Raw genomic sequence first — 22847 nt, 5'->3', positions numbered from 1 at the left:
TACAGTTTTTTTAATTAAATATATTGGGGTAATATTGTTTAATAACATTATATACAAGGGTATAGAGGATTATAACTTGACATTTATATACTCTATTATGTGTTCCCCAGCCAAAGTCTAGTTTCCTTCTGTTACCATATGACCCCCTTTACCCATTTTGCCCTCCTCCCATCCTCTTTTTTCTCTGTTAACCACCATTTTGTTATCTGTATCTGTGAGATTGTCTTGCTACATTTTAATTTATTTTCCACATATGAATGAAAACATACGGTTTTTGTTTTTTTCCATTTACATAAAACTGAAAACTTCTGCTTTTCTGACCACTCCCTTCTCCCCCCCGAGCTCCACTCTGGCTGCCTTGCGCTCTCTTGGAGCTCCTGCTAAGAGAGCGCCACCGTTGTCTCCTTCCAGCCGCCATTATGATCATCTACTGGGACCTCATCAGCCATGATGAGATGTTCTCTGACACCTACAAGATCCAGGAGATAGTGAACAGGCTGTGCCTGGAGGTGGAGAAGAAGGTGGTCAGCAGGATAGAGAGTAACACTGATGACTCGCTCATTGGTAGAAAGGCCTGAAGGGGGAAAGGTATGAAAAAAGAAAACACGGTAGTCACTAGTGTTGATATTGTCATGAACTATCATTTACGGGAAACCAGCTTCACAAAAGAGGTGCACAAGAAGTACATCAAAGATTATATAAAATCAATCAAAGGGAAACTTGAAGAACAGAGATCAGAAAGAGTAAAACCTTTATGGCAGGGGCTACAGAACAAATCAAGCATATCCTTGCTAACTTCAAAAACTACCAGTTCTTTATTGGTGAAAACATGAATCCAGATGGCATGGTTGCTCTGCTGGACTACTGCGAAGATGATGTGACCCCATATATGATTTTCTTTAAGGATGGTTTAGAAATGGAAAAATGTTAACACCATTGGCCATTGGGATCCATCAACCATCATCATCATAACTTTTCATCCACACACCAGGACTAGGACAGACAGGACTGATGTCACCTTGCGCTCTTCGTTTATCATGACCTTGATTTATTTGGGGAGGAGGCATTGCTTTTAGGAAACACATGTCATGTAGGTTGTCTAAAAATAAAATACATTTAAACTAAAAAAAACACTATAAAACTTCTGCACAGGAAAAGAAGCCATCAGCAAATCAAATGGCAACCAACCAAATAGGAGAAGATATTTGCAAATGATACCTCTGATAATGGTCTATCCAAAATATATAAAGAACTCACACAATTCCACAACAACAAAAGTCCAATTTCACTGATATGTGGTATATAAACCAAAAACAACAAAAGAACAAGACAAACAAATGAGAAACAAAAACTCATAGACACAGACAATAGTTTAGTGGTTACCAGAGGGTAAGGAAGGAGGGGGGTGGTAGATGAGGGTAAAGGGGATCAAATATATGATGATAGAAGGAGAACTGACTCTGGGTGGCAAACACACAATGTGATTTACAGATGACGTAATATAGAATTGTACACCTGAAATCTATGTAACTTTACTAACAATTGTCACCCCAATAAACTTTAATTTTAAAAAACTGGGGGGCAGTCGGTTAGCTCAGTTGGTTAGAGCGTGGTGCTGGTAGCACCAAGGTTGCCGTTTCGATCCCCGCATAGGCCACTGTAAGCTGCACCCTCCTTAAAAAAAAAAAAAAAAAAAAAAAAAAAAAAAATATATATATATATATATATATATATATATATATATATATATATATATATATATATAAATTAGAAAAAAAATAAATGGGCTTGCATAAAAAAGAGGACCTGAATAGATACTTTTCAAAGGAAAACATACAAATGGAGAACAGACATCTGAAAAGAAGTTTTTACAGCTTTGCTTTACTGTCTTGTGTCCTTTTATTTCAACCTGAAAGACTCCCTTTAGCATTTCTTACAGGGCAGGTCTAGTAGTAACAGACTCCCTCAACTTTTGTTTATCTGAAAATATCTTAATTTCTCCCTCATGTTTTGAAGGACAGTTTTGCTAGATATAGGATTGCTAGATATATGATTGACTGTTTCTTTATTTCAGCACTTTGAATATATCAACCCACTGCTTTCAGGCTTCCAAAGTTTCTGATGAGATATCTGCTGACAATATTATTGAAGATCTATTCTATATGATGAGTCATCTCTCTTTCTACCTTCAAGATTTGTTCTTTGTTTTAGGCTTTTGACAGTTTCATTGTCTTGGTGTGGGTCTTTGATTTATTATATTTGAAGTTTGTTGAACTTTTTGGATGTTTCATGTATTTCACATTAATTTTGGGAAGTTTCCAGCCATTAAGTCTTTCAATAATGTTTCTGCCCCTTTCTCTTTCTCCTATCCTTCTGGGAATCCCACAGTGTGTATGTTCATTTCTTTGATGGGATCCCCATGGGTCCCTTAAGCTCAAACAGAACTTCTCAAATTTTTCTTCAGTTTTTTTTTTCTGTTTCTCAATTTACCTATCTTAAAGTTTACTAATTCTTTCTTCTTGTTGTTCAAATCTACAGTTGAATTCCTCTAATATTTTTGTTTTCATTACTGTGGTTTTTACCTCAAGAATTTCTTTTTTATGTTGTCTATCTTGTCATCGATATGTCCATTTTGTTCATACAACATTCTCTGGACTTCGTTCATGACTTCTTCTAGCTCTTTGAGTATTGAGTATGCTTAAGACACTGCTAAAGGCTTTGTCTATTAAGTCCACTATCTGGTCTTTCTCAGGGACATTTTCTGAATGGGCCATACTTTCCTGTTTCTTTATATGCCTTGTGATTTTTTTTTATTTAAAAATGGACACTTGAATCTTATAATGGGATAATTATGGAAATCTGATTCTCCCTCTTCCCCAGAGTTTGCTGGGGTTTTTTAAGTTTTGTGTTTTATTTAGTTTTGGTTTTATTTTGTTTCTTTGATTGAGGTTGTTGGCTACATTTCAAGAATCAGCCTGAAGTATAAACTGAAGGTCTTCTTGGGGTTTTATTCTGAGACTTTGCCTTTCTTTTGGCATACACAATGACTTTTTAAATCCCCCCATATATGTGGTTACTTTTGAACGTCCAAATCCTTAAATGCCTGGCTGCCAAAAGAGGAAAAAGGAAAAAAAAATGAAGGGGAAAAAAAAGAAAAGAAAATACAGGCTTTGGCTGTTTCAATCCCCTGGAAGCACCTTCAGGAAGAGGAGGTTGCTGCAATGAAGGTGGCAGTTCTAACAATGCGGCCTGCCTCTGTGTCTTCACCTCCACAATCAGAAGTAGCAATCTCTGATCAGAACACAGATTTCTAATATTTGGAGGACAAGGTCTCTACTGCCCACCCTGGCTCCCACAGGTAACAAGAAACCTGTTCCAGCTCCAGGAATAAGTGTATTGCTGCCTGCCATGCAGTTGAGATAGGTCGCCACCAGTTAAGGTTTCATTATTGACTAAAATTAACTAAGATTTACTATACAAACCTTCCCCTGGAAGCTGCAAGCCTTAAAATAGACTCCAGAATTTCAGAATAGTTACCCGACACTTTCTGCCAATGCAATTGTTGTCTAAGTGGAGATGGATTCCTGGTGTTTCTTACTGTGCCCAGTTTCCCTAGTGTCACTTCACAGTGTCTTTTCATGCATAAAAGTGTTGTTGTTTTTTTTATGAAGTCCAATTTTCTACTTATTATTTTGTTGTCATTTTAAAGAAACCCATTGCCAAATCCAAGGTCATATAATTTTACCCTATATTTTCTTCTAATCCTCTTAAAGTTTTGGCTCTTAAACTCAGGTCTTTCATCCATTGTGAGTTAATTTTTGTATAGGATGCTATATAAGATTTCAACTTCATCCCTTCACATGTGGCTATCCAGTTTTCCCAACACCATATATCGAAAAGATTGTCCTTTCCCCATTCAATAATATTAGCATCCTTGTTGATGTGAGGGTTTATTTCTAGTCTCTCTATTCTATTCCATTGGTTTGTATGTCTGTCCTTATGCCAGTACCATACTGTTTCAATTACTATAGCTTGTAATTTTTTGAAATTAGGAAGTGTGAGCCCTCCAGGTTTGTTCTTCTCTCTCCAGATTGTTTTACCTATCCTGGATCCCTTGAAATACCATATGAATTTTAGGATGAGTTTTTCCACTTTTTTAAAAATGTCATTGGAACTTTGATAGAAATTGTGCTGAATCTGCAGATTGATTTGGATAATATTGATATATAAACAATGCTAAATATTCCAATCCATGAACATAAGATGTTTTTCCACTTAGGTCTTTTTAAATTTCTTTCAGAAATGTTTTGTAATTGTTATCACCTTGGGAAAGAATGGAACTCGGAAAGGACAAACGGGCTCTGGAAGTTCATTTGTGCTAAAGATATAGCTCTAAAAATGTAATCAGCTAGTTTATTCATTTTTTAATTAGTTTCAGGTGTACAAAACAATGTAATAGTTAGACATTTATACCCCTCGCAAAGTGATAACCCCCCTCGCCCAATCTACTACCCCTCTGACATTGTATATAGCTGTTACAGTTCCACTGACTCTATTCCTTATGCTATATTCCACATTCTGTGATTATATATATATTAAATTATAGATGACATTCATTATTATTCAGCTTTAGCTTCAGGTGTACACTACAGTGGTCAGGCAGCTACACTGTCCATGAAGTAGTTGCCCTAATAAATCCATCAGTTACCCTAAAAAATCTTTACATTATTGATTATATTCCCTAAACTGTCTTTTGTATCCCCGTGGCAATCTTGTGGTTACCGACTGTGCTTTCTAATCCCCTCACCTCCCTCATCCTCACCCCCCTCCCATCTAGTAACCCTCAGTTTTTCCTCTATATCTCTGAGACTGTTTCTGATTATTTGCTCATTTATTCTATTCTTTAGATTCTACATATAAGTGAGATCATATGGTACTTGTCTTTCTCCCGTCTGACTTATTTCACTTAGCATAATGTTCTCTAGGTCCATCCATGTTGTTGCAAATGGTAAGATTTCATTCTTCTTTGTGGCCAAGTAATACTCCATTGTATAAATGTACCACAGTTTCTTAATCCAGTCATCTACCAATGGGCATTTCTGTTGTTTCATGTCCTGGCTAATGTGAATAGCGCTGCAATAAACATAGGGGTACATAAATTTTTTTCTAATTGTAGTTTGGATTTCTCTGGATAGATACCTAGGAGTGGAATTCCTGGGTCATAAGGTAGTTCCATTTCCAGTCTTTACAGATACCTCCATACTGATTTCCAGAGTGGCTTCACCAATCTGCAATTCCACCAGCAGTGCAGGAGGAATCACTTTTCTCCACATCCTCACCAGTACTTGTTGTTTGTTGATTCATTGATGATAGCCATTCTGACTGGAGTGAGGTAGTATCTCATTGTGGTTTTATTTGCATTTCTCTAATGATTAGTGAGGTTGAACATTTTTTCATGTCTGTTTGCTATCTGTATGTCCTCTTTAGAAAAAAATGTCTCTTCATGTCCTCTGCCCGTTTTTTAATTGGGTTGTTTGTTTTTCTGGTGTTGACTTGAATGGGTTTTTTTAATAAATTTTGGATATTAACCCCTTATCAGATGTATAATTGCCAAATATCTTCTCCCATTCAGTAGGATGCCTTTTTGTTTTATTGATGGTTTCCTTTGCTGTGAAAATACATTTTAGTTTGATGTAATCCCTTATGTTTATTTTTTCTCTTACTTCCCTTGCTCTAGGGGATATATGAGTAAAAATATTACTGCAGGTAATGTCTGCAAATTTACTTCCTATGTTTTCTTCAGGAGTTTTATGGTTTCAGTTCTTACATTTAAGTCTTTAATCCATTTTGAATTTATTCTTGTATATGGTGTAAGGAGGTGGTCCAGCTTCATGTTTTTTTTTTGCATGTGTCTATCCAGGCTTTCCAGCACCATTTATTGAACAGACTATCTTTACCCCAATGTAAATTCTTGCTTCCATTGTTGTAGATTAAATGACTATATAGGCGTGCATTTATTTCTGGGCTCTCTATTCTGTTCCATTGATCTATGTGTCTATTTCTATGCCTGTACCATGCTGTTTTAATTACTATAGCCTTGTAGTATGATTTGATGTCAGTATCTGTGATACCTCCAACTTTGTTCTTATTTCTCAAGATTACCATAGTTACTCACGGTTTTCCATATAAATTTCAGGATTATGTGTTCCATTTCTGTGAAAAATGTCCTTGGTAGTTTGATAGATATTGTGCTGAAACGATATATTGCTTTAGGCAGTATGGACATCTTAATTATATTAATTCTTCCTATCCTTGAGCATAGTATGTGTTTCCATTTATTTGTATCTTCTTTAGTTTCTCTTTTCGATGTCTTATAATTTTCTGAGTACAGGTCTTTTACTTCTTTGGTTAAATTTATTCCTAAGTATTTTAAAGTTTTTGAAGCAATTGTAAATGGGACTGTTTTCTTAATTTCTCCTTCTGATAGTTTATTATTGGTGTATACATATGCGACTGCTTTCTGAATATTAATTTTGTATCCTGCTACTTTACTAAATTCATTTATCAGTTCTAATATTTTTTTGGTGTAGTCTTTGGGGAGTTTTCAGGGATATAGAATCATGTCATCTGCATATAATGACAATCTTACTTCCTCCTTACCAATTTGGATTCCTTTAATTTCTTTTTCTTGTCTGATTGCTGTGGATAGAACTTCCAGAACTATGTTAAATAAAAGTGGAGAAAGTGGGCAAACTTGTCATATTCCTGATTTTAAGGGGAATAGTTTTAGCTTTTCCCATTGAGTATGATGTTAGCTGTGGGTTTATCATATATGGCCTTTATTATGCTGAGATACGATCCCTCTATTTCTGCTTTCTTGAGTTTTACCATAAATGGCTATTGGATTTTGTCAAATGCTTTTTCTGCATCTAATGGTATGACCATATGATATTTATTTTTCATTTTGTTAATGTGGCATATCACATTAATTAATTTGCAAGTATTGAACCAACCTTGCATACCAGGAATGAATCCCAATTGATCATTGTGTATGATCTTCTTAATGTATTGCTGAATTCTGTTTGTTAATATTTTGTTGAGGGATCTGCATCTATGTTCATTAGGGATATCGGCCTGTAGATTTCTTTTTTTTAATGTTTTGCCTGATTTGGGGATCAGGATGATAGTAGCCTCATGAAAAGAGTGTGGGAGACTTCTCTCCTTCTAGATTTTTTTAATTAGTTTGAGGAGAACAGGTGATAATTCTTTTTTGAATGTTTTGTGAAATTCACCTGTAAAGCCATCTGGTCCAGGGCTTTTGTTTGTTAGGAGCTTGTTAATTACTGATTCAATTTCATTGGTAGTAATCAGTCTATTCAGTTTCCATTTCTTCTTGAGTTAGCCTTGGAAGGTTGTATGCTTCTAGAAAATTATCCATTTCTTCCAGATTGTCTAATTTGTTGGCATGTAGTTGCTCATAGTAATTTCTTAAAATTTTCTGTATTTCTGTGGTATCTGTTGTCACTTTGCCTCTTTCATTTCTGATTTTATTAATTTGGGTTCTCTCTCTCTCTCTCTCTCTCTCTCTCTCTCTCTCTCTCTCTCTCTCTTTATGAGCCTTCCAAAGCTTTGTTGATTTTGTTTATCTTCTTAAAAACCAGCTCTTGGTTTCATTGATCTTTTGTATTTTTTTTTGGGGGGGGGGGTGTCTCTATTTTGTTTATTTCCTCTCTGATCTTTATTATCTCCTTCCTTGTACTCCCTTTGGACTCCCTTTTGCCAGTTCCCTTATGTGTAAGTATAAACTGTTGATTTGAGATTTTTCTTGTTTCTTTAGTAGGCCTGAATTGCTGTGAATTTCCCTCTTAGGACTGCTTTCACTGAATCCCATAGATTTGGGTTCATTGTGTTTTCATTTTCATTTGTCTTGCGGTAGCTTTTGATTTATTCCTTGATTTCATTGTTGACCCATCCATTATTTAGTAACATGTTATTCAGCCTCTATGTATTTGTGTGTTTTCTAGTATTTTTCTTGTAATTGTTTCTAATTTCATAGCACTGTGATCAGAGAAAATGTTTGATATGATTTCAATTTTTCTAAATCTATTGAGACTTGTTTTGTGGCCTAACATGTGATCTATCTTGGAAAATTTTCCATGTGCACTCGAGAAGAATGTATATTCTGCCACGTGGAAGTGAAATGCTCTAAAAATATTGACTAAATCCAACTGGTCTAATGTGTCATTTAAGGCCGCTGTTTTCATATTGATTTTCTGTCTGGAGGACCTGTCTGTTGTTGTCAGTGGTGTGTTGAAGTCCCCTACTATGACAGAGTTACTGTTGATCTCTGTCTTTATGTCAGTCAATGTCTGTTTTATACATTTAGGTGCTCCTATGTTGGGTGCATAGATGTTTATTAGGGTTATATCCTCTTGTTGAGTTCATTCATTCTTTCATTCACTCATTTGTTCACTCAATGAATATTTTTGGGTTGCCTACTCTGTGTCTGGAAGTATTAGAGATACAATAATGAAAAAAAAGATGATATTCTGTAATGAAACATTTGCTGAGGATTTCTTATACACTTGGCCACATCTGAGCACCAGGGAAACAAAAACATGTCAGGGTCTGCCCTAAAGGAGTTCAGTCAGTTTGGAGGTCAAACATACAAACCAATAATACAACTGTGATAAATACATGCTTCTACAAAAGATATGGAGGCCCCAACTTTACGATGTGTATGTTGGGCTTGGAGTAAACAGAGATCAGATAAGTGCTAATGTAAGTGATATTTGTGCTAGGTGTAAGTAGAAGTTTATCACAGAACAATGTGAAATGGAGCATGGGACTGGTACATTCTTGGGAGGGGAAGTACCACGTACATAAGAACTGAAGCATAAATTCATGAAGAATAGGTGTGCATGTTGTAGTAAGGGAAGTGTGGCTGGGATAAGTGAGTGGGGGCTGGTCAGGCAGCAAAGGCCTGAGTTGGAACATTATCACAAAATAATGGATGCCCAGTCGGGGATGATGAGCTTATATCAGTGACATGTTCATAGTTTCAGCCTAGAAAGATGATTATGATTCCAGGAGGGAAAACAAATTGGAGAGGTGACATAAATAGAGACATCGGAGTCAAGACCACTGCCATAATTCAGACAAGGAATGGTGCAGGCCTGGATTTGGCATGAGAATGGGACAAAGGGACAGGTTTGCAAGAAACTTAGGAAGTGACTGAACCCCTCTAGCAGGTGTAAGAAAGGGGGGAAGAAACAATGACACCTCAAAGTATTTAACCCAGCTCATGCCACCCTAAAAATCTAGATGTGACCACCGTAAGCCACAGAAAAACAATCCAACTAGGCTTAAGCAGAGCAACCCACAAAAGACAAATTGTTCCTGTACTCCTAAGTAACCCAAGTGGAAGCCATACACCAGGGACATGTGGGAAGTCTCCTTTATGGCTTTTTTTCAAACATCCTCCCCTTTAGCACCACCTTTCATTGTGTTTTTAGGAGACTGGGACTGTTTCCTTAAGAAACTTTCTTCTCCTGTTCCTGGCTGCTCTGGGCTGACTGACAGGGAGCCTTCAGCAGTCATGCACACAAAGCCGAAATTTAAGTCCCTGCTCAGCGCTTGCCCAAGCTCCTCCAAAAGGCTTGTCTTTGCCTGCTCGATGTAGACAAAAGTTTGTTTGTTTTGGCTAACACACACAAAAAAACGCTGATAAAATAAAACATGACAACACCATATGACAGATTTAATGCCTGAAGTTTTAAGGATAATATAAAGATGGAAAATGAGGAGAAAGAACAAAAACAGTATTCTTACAATTGTAGGGAAAAGAGCAGAATTGGGGTATTTTTATATGTCTGACATTTACATGGTTACAATGAGGCAGTATTTAAGAAAGAAACCCAGTATGTTTGATAATGTTGCTTGACATAAACATCTCAAAGTAAATTTTTTCATGTGATGTCATCTGGGTAAAAACTACGTTGGTTTTTTTATATGTACTATTTTTTTCTTGTGTAGTCCATCTTATGTAGTTCAAGAAAATGATGACTACTAGATACTGATTTGGACTCTTACTGACACTATAACCTGACTAACATTTTTTAAAGGGTTCCATTGTGACATATTAACTAAAACCTGCATTTACTGCATTCCTTTATCCATTGAACTGACTCTGGATTGGCTTTGCACAAGATACTAACAAGCAGAACTTTTTTAAAAATAGTATATGTTATAAGATCAAAAAGTCTGTTGGTGGGAACGCCTGTCAGAATTTATAGAAAGGTTAGATATATAGATTCTTTTTAAAAAGAAATGTGTTTTTATTAGAAGTTCCAGCACTAGGCTAATAAAAAGGTATTGTCAAATAGGAAGCCTCAGGAAACTGCCAGGTACCAGCAGGAGACACTTACCTGTCCCTGGCACTGTGCTAAATGAGTTACATTATCTCACCCAACACTCTCAGTAACCCTGTGGAGTAGGTATTGTTACTCTAACCCCCTGCACTGGTGAGGAAACTGAGGCACAGAAAATTTAAATTATATCTAAAAGGGATCAAACAGCTAAGCAGTGGGGAGTTGAGATTCAGTCTCCATATTAAAAAGCTTTTGAACCATTTTGCTCAAAATGGCTTTTGAACCATTTGCTGGACAAAACCCAGAGAGATCACAGGAGCTGTGAGCTGCACGTCCCTAAGAAGTGTTCATGGCATCTGTATCCCAAGCCTACTTTACATCATACCACCTTCTCCTTGACCTTCAGGCTCCTAAAATGCAATTGGGGGAGAGAGCAAGACCTGCCTTAAGGAAGCAAGCAAAGCAATTACTAATAAACGAATAATCACATCAATATATATAAATAAATTGAATCAGTGCTTCTAAGTTCTCTGTCACTGGTTTTGTCTTAAGTCTTGCAATTTATTCTTTCAGTAAAGTTAGCACTGCTCTTTCTTATAGAGGCTGCAAAGATAAATTTTTGCCCAGTCTCTGGTTAAATTATCACAAAAAGCAAATTAATGGGGGTCTCTGGAACAGTGAGAGCTTCTGATTTTGGAAAGCAACCCAGAGGTGTCTTGGCTGGAGAGAAGAACAGACACTGTAAGAAGGAAAATTCAGTTGCAGTCCCATCAATGTTTTTCAAATTGCTGGAGTCATCAGATCAATTTAGTGTGTCACTACCAGCATTTAAAAAAAAAAAAAAAGGATATAATACAATGAAAATTATTCCACAAATCTTTTATTTCAATTATAAATATAATGTGTAGAGTGGGTCACATTGTGAAATGTATTCCTTGCATGAGTTGTGGTCAAAAATATTTGAAAGACATTGTTCTTAAAAAAAAAACATTCCCCCACAAATTAGGATATCTCTGGTCCCTTCAGTCCAGTGAGGTTCTGTGTAGATCACACCAAATAAAACATTTACCAAACACCTACATTTATGGGGGCAAGTTAGAGAAGGACCCTTCCAAAAAACATGATATAGGTTTTGTCATTCTACCTTTATTGATAAAAACTGTAGTCTAGAAAGTTCTGGAGGGCCAAAAAGTATTTATTCGGGTGCAGGAATGTGGGATGGAACATGTTAGGTAAGTCAAGCCCTGTTAGGCCTCTAAATCTGGCTTCCTGGTTGCATTCAGATTATCAACACTGAAATGGCTACCTCTCTTGTTAGGACATCATCACCTAATATACAGGAAACATCACAATAGATGTTTCTCACTATCAGCTCCTGGTCACCTCCCCTATCAACTAATTTCTTTGGCTTGAAATCTCTCATTTTCTGTTGGATTAAATCAGCCTGTCATGCTGTACCTCCTATCTACTTCCCGCCTCACAGTACCTCCTCTCACCAAACCAGGTTCCCATTTCTAACTGCTCCCCAGACTCCAAACCTTTCCTGAGCAGTCCAACCTCATGCCAGTCTCTGCCTCAACCAATTTTCCTCAAATACACTTGAAGCCACTGCTTATGGGATTGCTTGTGTCTGTGATTGTACCATTCGGCTCTTTGAGCATCGGTGCCCCCAACCCAACCCCCTGAGCTTGGACCACATCCTCAGGGAAGAGTCAACACCTGCTTGGGCAAGAACCACCAACCCCTGCAAGTTACACACCATGAAGTGGGTGCTCAGGTACAGCCTGATTACCGTGAATGTATGGTTCATCTAGTAGATAGATTTTCTAGGTGAAGGAATGAAACATCCTTGGAAATAGAATCTGTGCTAAACAGGCTGTTTGGAGAAGCTAATGTCTGCAACACATACATGCAGACTTAAAGTGCTTCTCTAAATGTAGTCTTTGGCTTAATTCATGTAGCTATTTCTATTGTGTGGATAAACCAGCCAAACCACGTGCCTCAGCACATGCTTCTTTGCTTGCCTATTACCACCACCTATTGGCTCCTAGAAGAAATGAGAATGAGCAATGTGTATGTCCGAGGGTATGTGCTTCCACTGGAGTTTCCAAGAGGGTTTCAGAGGCAGGGAAATGATCATAGAAGAAGCCAGCATGTAGAGAATCTCATGCTTGAGAAACGTTCTTGCCAACTAATCCTGGCTCTGTCCTGCTGAGCCTCATAAAAGTTAGTTTAGGGAATTCAAACATGACCCCAGCAGTTGTGCGTAACGCATAAAGACAGAGATGCGTCCCAAAAGAGAAAATGAAAATAAAGAGGTGAGCTACCCACATTCTGAGAAAATCAGTGTTCAAGGCCCATGTTTCCGAGCACCTTGCTCCTACAGAATTTTTATCCATATAAGATTACCTGACTTTGCCAGGGCCTAATATACAGCCCCTTAGCAAAGCAAAACCAAATCTAGAACTTTCTGTGATGTTACCTGCCAATCCTTTCTCTTCGTGTTGCATCAGCATAAGGAAAGCAACTGAAGCAGAATCTCACATGATAAACCAAGCTATTCTCAGAAAATACAAGTATTAGCCGAAGTAGAATGTAAGTGTATCCCAACCCATCAAAAGTGGAAGAATTTGCATTAAAAATTCCTGGCTATGAGCTCAAGTCACCACCACTAACCCCAACAAAACCTGGCTGTGGGGAATTAAAGCTCATGATGGTTTTCTCAGAAGGCAAGGGTCTAAAATAGTTTGGTATTTTTTTTTTTCTGTTTCCAATTCTGATGTCTGTCATTGCTCCAAGAACACAACCCGGTTGTTCCTAATTTGAGAAATTTCAGGATTGACCATTTCCCACAGGAAGTTAATTTTCAATGAAAAAAAAATAGACAAACTCTTTATTGCTGTGCAATGAACCACCCCAAAATGCAGCAGCTTAAAACAACAGCTTATTATCAAATTAAAGCAAATTATTAAATTTACGTAACAATGTAAATTTACATAACAACTTCTCATCATACTGAGTATTGGCTGGGTGGTTCTTCTGCTCCACATCATGTTACCTATCACAACTCATGTGTCCAGCTGGGAGGGGCTGGAAGACAGCCCTTCTCACAGCGCCTCAGTGCTCCATGTGGTGTCTCAGTCTCCAGAGCCTCTTCACATGGCTTCTCTCTCCCCCAGGACATCCTGGACTTTCTCACAACATGGTAGCCCATTCCAAGAAGGCCAAACAGAAATGCCCAGATTTCTAAACAGTTAGGCTTGGCACTGACACAACATCAGTTCAGTTTCATACTGCTGGTCAGAGTAAGTGACAAGCCAGTCAAGATTCAAGGCTGGAGGAAAATATGGCTCCTATTAATGGAAGGAGCCCTATGACCTACAGGGAGGGGAGGGATTGTTGGCACCATATTTAAAGATAACCATCATATAGACCATCACAGAGAAAAGAGAACCAGAGAGACCTCATTCCTCTACCTTCCATGAGGAGGACCTGGAGCAAGTTACAACCTCTCTGAAGGGACCACTTGAATCTGTAGTCAACAATCACTACTTAGAAGGTCATTAAGATTAAAAGAGATAATTACAGTTAGTGCCCTACACATGGCACATGGTTGTGGCTCAAGCAAATGTAGCCAATTCCCATAAAACCCTGGGCCCCACAAGGTGCCTCTAAGGATCAGATCAGAGAGGAAGTGCTATCTTGGAAGCTCCCGCTCTCAAGGTTGGCTCGAAATTGCACCTGCTGTGGGTTTGCTGGAAACTTAGAAACTTTGGTTGCCTTTTCTGATCTTCATTTTCTTCTCTGACTCATCCAAATTGGTACAAATGCTTACTTTCTTTTCTTGAAAACAAAGATTCAGTGAAAACTAATTTCTCATTTCCAATCAGGATACTGAGATGCAGATGGGCACCTCTGAGATCAGCAAAGGGCAGCATGAGCCAACCAGACAGGGTTCTGAGCCTGCAGACCCCTCCTACAATCACTTCCACTTTCACCCATTTTGTTTGTTAGAGTGGTTCTACAGAAGATATTATGTAAAGTTTGAACCCCTGGAAAGCAGGATGCTGCCAGAATGGGACATTAGAGGAGCAAGTTTTGATGGAGATGAGAGAGGGAAGAGGGTTATGTTTCAAGAAAAATGGCCTAAGAGAAGATGAGTAGTTGAGGGAAGAGGGAATGTGCAGAGTGGACATCTTGGGAGACAGAATTCAAGAGGTTAAGCAGAGTTGGAGAGTGCATATGACAGCTGAGGTGTCTCCGCTGGCTCCTGGCCCACAGCCCCCATCCTGGAACTGCTTCTGTACAAATGTACACGCCCTTGGCATCTGCATCAACTGCCTGAGGGTATTTTCTTCCTGGACATCCTGGGGACTTGCCCCCAGTGAGACACTCAACCAGTGAAGGGCAGGAGTGGTGGCACATACTGCAGCTTCCTCATCCCTCTGAGACAATTCTGAGGCATTAACCAGTCTCTCAGGCGGCTGAGGTACCCAGTCTCTCATTAGCTTGAGCCTCAGGGGTCAGCATTGGTGACCCTTCCCATGAGCTCTCTCTAATTGGCTGCCCCACCTTCCTGAAATTCTCTTCCTCCTGCTACCTGGGATTGCCTCCCAAACAAAATGCCTACATCTAAATGTTTGTCGTGAAGTCTGCATTGGGGGAAGAATAAACTAGGACAATAACCTTCACTTATTTCTCCAGCTTACCCAGGATGGGCCATGAGAATTGAGTCAGAGGCTGTGAGGGCAGAATGTGTCTGTGCAACATATGACCCCTTCTTTCTTTCCTGAAATCTGTCCATTTTCCATCAAACTCATCCCTCCTATCTTGTTGAATCTTCCTTTCCCATCCAAACTTTATAACTGAATGCTTCTATAACATGCTGCTATTATTCTTTGAGTGAAATCCCCAGATGTAACATTCTCCTCCTCCTTTGGGTTTATCTCTGGTCTTATGATCAAGTCTGCTCTGGTTTGGAGGTTATTTGGTTCACTCATCTTTTCCTGTGTGATGATTTTTAAACCCCAATTCTTATTTCTAGAGGTTCATAATTCTGTCAGGAGCATAATTAGAATCCCAGGGCCACGTGGGGTCTTGGCTTTATGCGAAGGACAGGAATACAGGAAACATCACAAAGAGGTTGGGGAGAGCTACTGGACAGATGTTGGTGTTAAAACATGGATGTTCACATGGTGAATACAAGCTCAGACTATTAACTATGCGAACTCATCCTAGAAAAAGTGCTACATACCTCATTGCTGAATGTCATTATGGTCACCTTCAAAGTACTCCCCTTGGGAAGCTATGCACTGACACCAGCACCTAATCCACCCTTCAAAATAATTTTGAAACTCTTTTTCTGTAATGGCCATCAGAGCTGTTGTCATATTACCCTCAATGTCCTGAATGTCATCAAAATGTCTTCCTTTCAATATTTCCTTTACCTTTGGGTAAAGAAAGAAGTAATTGGGGGTCAGATCAGGTGAGTAGGGAGGGTGTTCCAATACAGTTATTTGTTTACTGGCTAAAAACTCCCTCCCAGACAGTGCCATGTGAGCGGGTGCATTGTCGTGATGCAAGAGCCATGAACTGCTGGAGAAAAGTTCAGGTCACCTAACTTTTTCACACAGATTTTTCAGCACTTCCAAATAGTAAACTTGGTTAATTGTTTGTCCAGTTGGTACAAATTTATAATGAATAATCCCTCTGACATCAAAAAAATTTAGCAATATCGTTGCAACAAGTTCAAGAACTTAATTATCAGACCTCGTACATAGATTAGGCAAGGCTCTGCATCCAAGAGGGAGTCAAGGGCTCAGAGTCTTCAGAAGCTTTCTCAACTTACCTCCCTATCTCTAGATGGTGGCAGAAGAGTCTTTCAGCTTATCTCCACCTTCACTATCTGTCCACTTAACTTTCAGTTTTAACCCATCCTACCATGTTTTTCCATGGATAAGGAGACAAAAGGAACAAATTACTCAGTGCCCTTATAGCTGTAATGGGTAGAAACCAAACTCAAAATTAGTTCAAATAAATAAAGGGTTTATTAGTTCACACTGAAAATACCAGCAGTATCTTAGTTTCAGGTACAACAGGATCCAAGAGCTTAAATGATGACGTCCCCATTTCTTATCTCAGCTTTCTTTGGGTGAGTTCTCCCTTAGAGGACCAAGATCGATGCCCACCACTCCAGTATTCGTGGCCCCAATGGAGAGAGTTCCTCCTTGACAGCTTCACCAAAAGTCCAGATGAGCTCTTGTTAGCCCGGCCTCGTAATGGGCCAATCCCAGATCCAATTATAATCACTGCATTCTGATTGGCTCGTGTATCCATGCAGGATTTAGATGGAGAATTAATCCTACCCAAAATACATGGAAGAAGATGATTTGCTAAAGGAAAATCCAGATATTGTTAATGGGACACGGGGAAAATGAAGGTTGATTGGGCAAAGACAAGAGTTACCCACCTCAAGAACTAATATCACTGAGCATTTATCATGGTTCAGCAATCTGCCAGGCTCTATTCATATGTTGTCATTAAATCCTCAGAGGTAGATAGGATCACCCCATTTTATAGATGCAATAACAAAAGATCAGGAAGGGGAAGACTTGTAGTTCAATGATAATGTTCTTCTCCATCTAGTGGTCAAAGCTGGCATCTAAGAGTAAATGGCCTCAGTGGCTTTACTACAGCATCCAGCCCCACATACTATTTCCCAGAATTCAAGAAGCAGATTCCTGGCTCTCCCTGAATCAACAACCATGACTATGGAAGCCTCCCATATAGGTCCTAGCTCGTGACTGCAGGGACTTCCAATTCTCAGCCTCACTGCAGAAAAGAAAGGATTAGCTTATCCAGCATCTACTCAATGCACTCTTCTGTCCTGGTCAGCTTACCAGCTCTGCCCACATCCCCAGGTCTCTATGATGTTACAACATTCTAGTGTTCCTGGGAGTGACGGGTTTTATCCCCCAATATATGAATTTCATTTTCATTGTAAAACTACTAAAAACACACACTGCAGGTGTGTTATAGTATTTTATTCCATGTAATCACAAGAAGGAGAGACATTAGAGATAAGACAACAAAGCAAGTTCAAAGAAGGATTGATACTCTGTTCTCACCTAGAAATGATGCTCACTTGACCTTCAGCTCAAAATTTGTATTAAATTTTTCTGGCATAACATTGAATGATGACTCTGATACATCAAATATATCTGTTCTATTCCACGTGTGACTGTCACTGGTATGTCAGCTTGTCATCCAGCAATCTGAAGACACCAGGAATGGTTCAGATCCCCTCAATGTTCTTGCCTTTTCACAGACCAATCACCATTTCAGGAGAATGGCAGGGCAGGAAGAAACCATGAGCACTAAGCCTACCTCATGTCTTCAGCCAGGACTACCATCAAAGCCACTTCAGAAGGGAATGTTGCTGCTCAATGCCCAAATACCTAGAGGAGCATTTCTGAAACATTTTTTGTGTGAAGGGCAAAATTCCTTGAATCCATCTCAGAATGTCTTTAAGTACATTAAGTAAAATACACAGGAGTACAAAGGAAATCAATCATGTCGAACTACAGTTATAAAAATATTTTTGAAATATTTATGCAGTATTAATATTTGTGATTATTAATTGGCCATTAAATAGCATGATCTAGTAGGCTATCTAACAATTAACATGACTCTGAAGTCATGATGAGTATAAACAATATTTTGAGATACCTGCAAACCTGTAACACAATATGAAAATATCTATGATTTCTATTGATGACAAAATCACAGGCACTTCTAATACCACTGTGAGTTGTTGCCTCCATAATTGAAGGAAATACTAATTTGTATGCAGCTTTCCATGAAAATAAAGGTGCATATTTATTTCTTATTCAAGTTTACATAGCCCCTGAATTCGACCCTCAGAACGCTTGGGGGTTCTCAGGGGACACCAGCTAAGAACCACTCTAGAGTGTCTGTTAATAACTTTCATGTATAGTTGTCTAAAGCCATTATCTTGGCAGCCCTCTGAGCGTTATCATCTCCACTTCTCAGCTAAGAAGACCAAGGCTTGAAAAATTTAAGCTGTGGGATGCCACAGCAATGAGCGGACCCAGCTCTGGACCACTGTTCTTCTTGTCACCTCACACTAGTAGGAAGCAGTCCTTCTATTTAAGTAGCCTCATCATGGTGAAGCCAATTTCTCTTGCCTTGTCTCCAGGAAGAGAGGAGAAGAAATCCTTCAGTTCTTCCTCCCTCTTCCAACCTCCCCAAGAGCCTTCTCAGGGATAGGGGGAAGCTTGGATATGTGCAAGCCCTTTAGAGGGGAGATAAATATGTGGAAAATTCCACTCAGCAAAACCTGCAGCTAAATTGTGCTAACTAGTGTGGGAATCCGCTGCCCCTGAGAGTCTGTGAGTTTGGGCCTGGTTAATGTTGGCAGTGTCTCCTGTCAACTCAGAGCAGAGCAGAGCTCTGGGTTGGGAAGGCACACTGCAGGGATGAACTAGAAATAAAGACTAAACTAAGTCTGTCACAGAGATATCTGGAGCCCAGTGGAAACGTTAAGCAGACAACTCAGCTACCAGCCTTACCCAGCTTAAATCTCTTCCAGGGGTTGGATTTGCCATACAGGCTCAGTTTCCCTTGCAATAAAGTCCCTGGTGAAGAAACAAATTGAGAGCAGATTTTATTCAGTTTGAAGCTTTTAAAGGGGCTAGTTTTTAATTAATCTGAGCCTATTCATAAGGAAACAATCAGACAAATCCAAATTGAGGGACATTCTGAAAACAACTTGATGGACTTTTCAAAATTGTCAGTGTCATGGGGGAAAGGATGAGGAACTGTTTTAGAGTAGAGGAGATAAGACAGAAAAACACAGTGTGTGACCCTGGGTTGGATACTGGAGCAAAAACAAGTAAACAGTTATAAAGAACACTATTGGGACAATTGGTGAAATGTAAATATAGACTGTCTATTAGATAATAGTGTTCTGCCAATGCAAAATTGTCTGATATCAGTAACTACACTTTGGTTATATAGGCAGATGCCCTTGGCCTTAACAGATGCACAGAGTATTTAGAGATGAAGGATCAGATATCTGTGACTACATCTCAGATGGATTCGGAAAAACCAATTAGATAAATAGTGGCAAAGATTTTTACTGACCAACCTTTAGGCAGGCACCTGAACCATCTCCTAGGCCCATCTGTGCACTTACTTATAAAATCCAGTCTTAGCAAGAACCCGCTTAAGTCAGCTTAACTAGAAGACCCCACAATCGATAGCTGATCACCTCAATATCTGATCAAGTTCCTCATCCTCCACCATTCCGCAGGTAGTGTCTGATCACCCTGGCTAGTCTTCAGCAAGAACCCTGTTAGGTCAGTTTAGCCAGAACCCCATTTACCCTGATGTTTCCTCTTAATAATTTTCTATCCACTGACACCCCCCACCCCACCTTGCTCCTTGGCTATAAATTCCCACTTGCTCATGCTGTATTCAGAGTTGAGTTCATTTTCTCTCCCCCAGTGCAAAATCCCATTGCAGTGGTTCCTACATCTATCATTATAGCTTGCTGCCCCTGAATTAGTCATATTCTGTCATTGTCCCAGGAACCTGCAAATAACCTAGAACAGGCACGGGGAAGGAAGGGCAGAAAGGAGTAGGGACAGTAGCAGTGCCAAAGTTTAGGATACAAAATTGCCCCAGGAGATTCATGGAGGCCTATTTTTTTGCTGTTGTTGTTGTTATTGTTGTTAAGAGTGAACCAAAAGGCAGATATAAATAAATAAATAACCTGGAATACATGAGACTTTCCCAGTGAGAGAGCAATCATAAAGATTGCTAATAAAATTTTGAATGAAAGCAAAAGTTTGGACTTTTATTACATGCACAATTATCCAGTCATTCAAAACTACCATTAAACAACATGCCAGTTATTAAGCTATTGTCTCTGAGCTCCAAACCCACCATTCTATACTTGACTTTGTGATGCTGGGGCTGGTCCTCTACATCCATATTTCTACTTGACCAGCTGCCCTCTCCCCACACCCTATTGGCATCTGCCAGGAGAGTAAGAGAGGGAGATGGTGAGGCTGGAGGAGTTAGGGGCCTCTTCTTTTCTGTTCCTGACACTTCATCTTCCTGTCTGTAACATTTGGCAGTGTTTCTTTACCAGGTAGTGGTGGTTCTTTCCCACAGTAGCAAATAAATCAGGTGTGTAGTTTTTCCAATGCTAGCAGAATCAATCCCCCTGCTCAGATACCAGAGTTTCATGGGGCCTCTCCTCTGAGCTTCTAAGTTCTAATAATTTCCAACCTGTTTTGGTTGTTGTTCTCTCATCCTTAGGGGAGGTAACTCTTTCCTTTAGTTGCCATCACCACAATGCCTTAGAGTTCCCTTTCTGCCTTTCAGTTACCCAGCTAACAATTCTTTATATAAAATTCTCTTTGTTAAAATAACTGTGTGGTTTGGTCTTGGCTGTTTCAAGCACTCTCTATGAACCAGCATGAAAGCCCTGTTAATGTTAGGTATTAAGCCAGAAGGAAAGAGCTTCCCCAAAGGCTGACATATTTCCAAAGGATGAGAAGACAGCTTTCCAAGATGAATCAGGCTTTGTAGTTATGCTGAATTCAATAAATGTTTGGATCAGTACAGTTTGTGGTTCCCATTGGCAATGTCCCTCTACTCCAAGGAAATGACTTAAGATAACAAGTTACCCGTGGCTGCCTCTGACATTCTAGAGGACAGCAGGGCACTTGGACAATGGAGCTGTCCATTCTTCCAGGTCAGTCAGGAGGGTAGCTTCACTCAGTAAACCGATCTTCCCTATTTGAAGATCTGTTTACTGGTGGTGAATATCTGTTTCTGTGTGGGCAAGTTATTTTATAGCTACAGAGCCAACAGGACATTTCAGATCTTGGCAGAGTTCTCTTGGCAGCTGTAAAATGCCTTCTTTAATTGTCCTCCAGAACTATGTGTAAGACTGAAACAATTATTTTCTGGATGGGAAAGCTGGTGCTGGAGAGGCAGAGGCAGGTCCAGATAGCCCCAGTCACTTAGAGCTCAACTCAGCCTCCAAAAGCTGTCTCCTTTCCTTTCCAGGTCAGACCCATGAGTGATCTGACTAAGACATGTGACCTCATTAACCCCATGGCTGATCTCATCTGCGTCTCCTTCCCACCATGTCTCCACTAGACTGGAGCCTCCTTAAGAACTAGGATTGGGTTTTATTTACATCAGTGTCTCTGGTGAGCAGTTTGGTACCTGACCCCTGACAATGCTATTGGAGTTTTTGGTTTTTCGTTTGTTTTTGTGTTTGTTTTCTTTCTAGCTAAAATGAATTGAGTGTGATCATTTCTAGTGGCAGCTTTAAAGACTATGTAGAAACATGACTCCATACTCTGATCTCCTATAGCTTATATTGGCTTTGCCCTTTAATTTACCTCTGCTTCCCCTTCCTTTAATCAGAAAAGAGAGAGGATGCACTGGCCATTCTTTCCCACCCATAGCCTCAATGAAAATACCCACAGCTGGGTAAAGGGCCACAAACCCCCCAGTGACCCCAGATAGAGGATAAGGTAGCCACAAGATGAGACATCTTCAGGCAAGAAGACACTTGTCAATCCTCTTCTCTCCCAGCTTAAAAATTGAACTCTATCCACTTCTTTTGTAACCAAAACAAGAAAAAAATTTAATATCATAAAATATCTTGAGATATCTATGCGATTGATGGTAATTATTAGTATTATTAATAGTAATCATAATTAATAGTATTAACAGCCAACATACATTGAGGTTAACTTTTTTAATTCACCTGTACCAATGACAAAGATCAAAAAAGATTGGTGGCACTATCCATGCATTAGAATGGCTAAAAGAAAAACTAGCATACCAAGTGCTGGCAAGGTTGTAGAGCAATTGGAACTCTCATACATTGCTGGTAGAAATACAAAATGGCACAGTGTCTCTGGAAAATATTTGGCAGTTTGTTTGTCTTGTTTTATGGGTTTCTGTTTGTTTGTTTGTTAGATTTATTTAACTTCTTTTTTTTCTTTTCTTTTTTTTTGTTTTTTAAGGAGGGTGCCGCTCACAGTGGCCCGTATGAGGATTGAACCGGCAACCTTGGTGTTATTAGCACCATGCTCTAACCAACTGAGCTAACCGGGCACTCCTTTTTTTTGTTTGTTTGTTTGTTTGTTTGTTTGTTTGTTTGTTTTAAGTTAAACATAAACTTACTGTATGAATTAGCAATCCCACTCCTAGGTATCTACCCAAGTGAAATGAAAACTTATGGTCACATACACACACAAACCTCCATCAGAATATTAATGTCAGCTGTAGTTATAATCAACAAAAACTGAGAACAACCCCAAATTTCTTTCAGTGGGTGAATGAATAAACAAACTGCTACATCCAACACAATGGAGTTCTCACTAGTCAGCACTAATGAGGAATGAACTATGATGCATGCAACAA

The 22847-nt window shown here is 39.2% G+C and overlaps 1 pseudogene; it reads left to right on the top strand.

The window, feature by feature from the left end:
• The first annotated feature begins 419 nt into the window (after positions 1-419).
• On the top strand, positions 420-947 carry LOC109437950 (translationally-controlled tumor protein-like; annotated as a pseudogene).
• The last annotated feature ends 21900 nt before the right edge of the window (positions 948-22847 follow it).

This window comes from Rhinolophus sinicus, chromosome 13 (assembly GCF_057876585.1).
Source record: "Rhinolophus sinicus isolate RSI-liver-muscle chromosome 13, RSI-T2T, whole genome shotgun sequence".
NCBI classification, from domain to species: Eukaryota; Metazoa; Chordata; class Mammalia; order Chiroptera; family Rhinolophidae; genus Rhinolophus; species Rhinolophus sinicus.
This window is presented reverse-complemented; position numbering and strand designations above follow the sequence as displayed.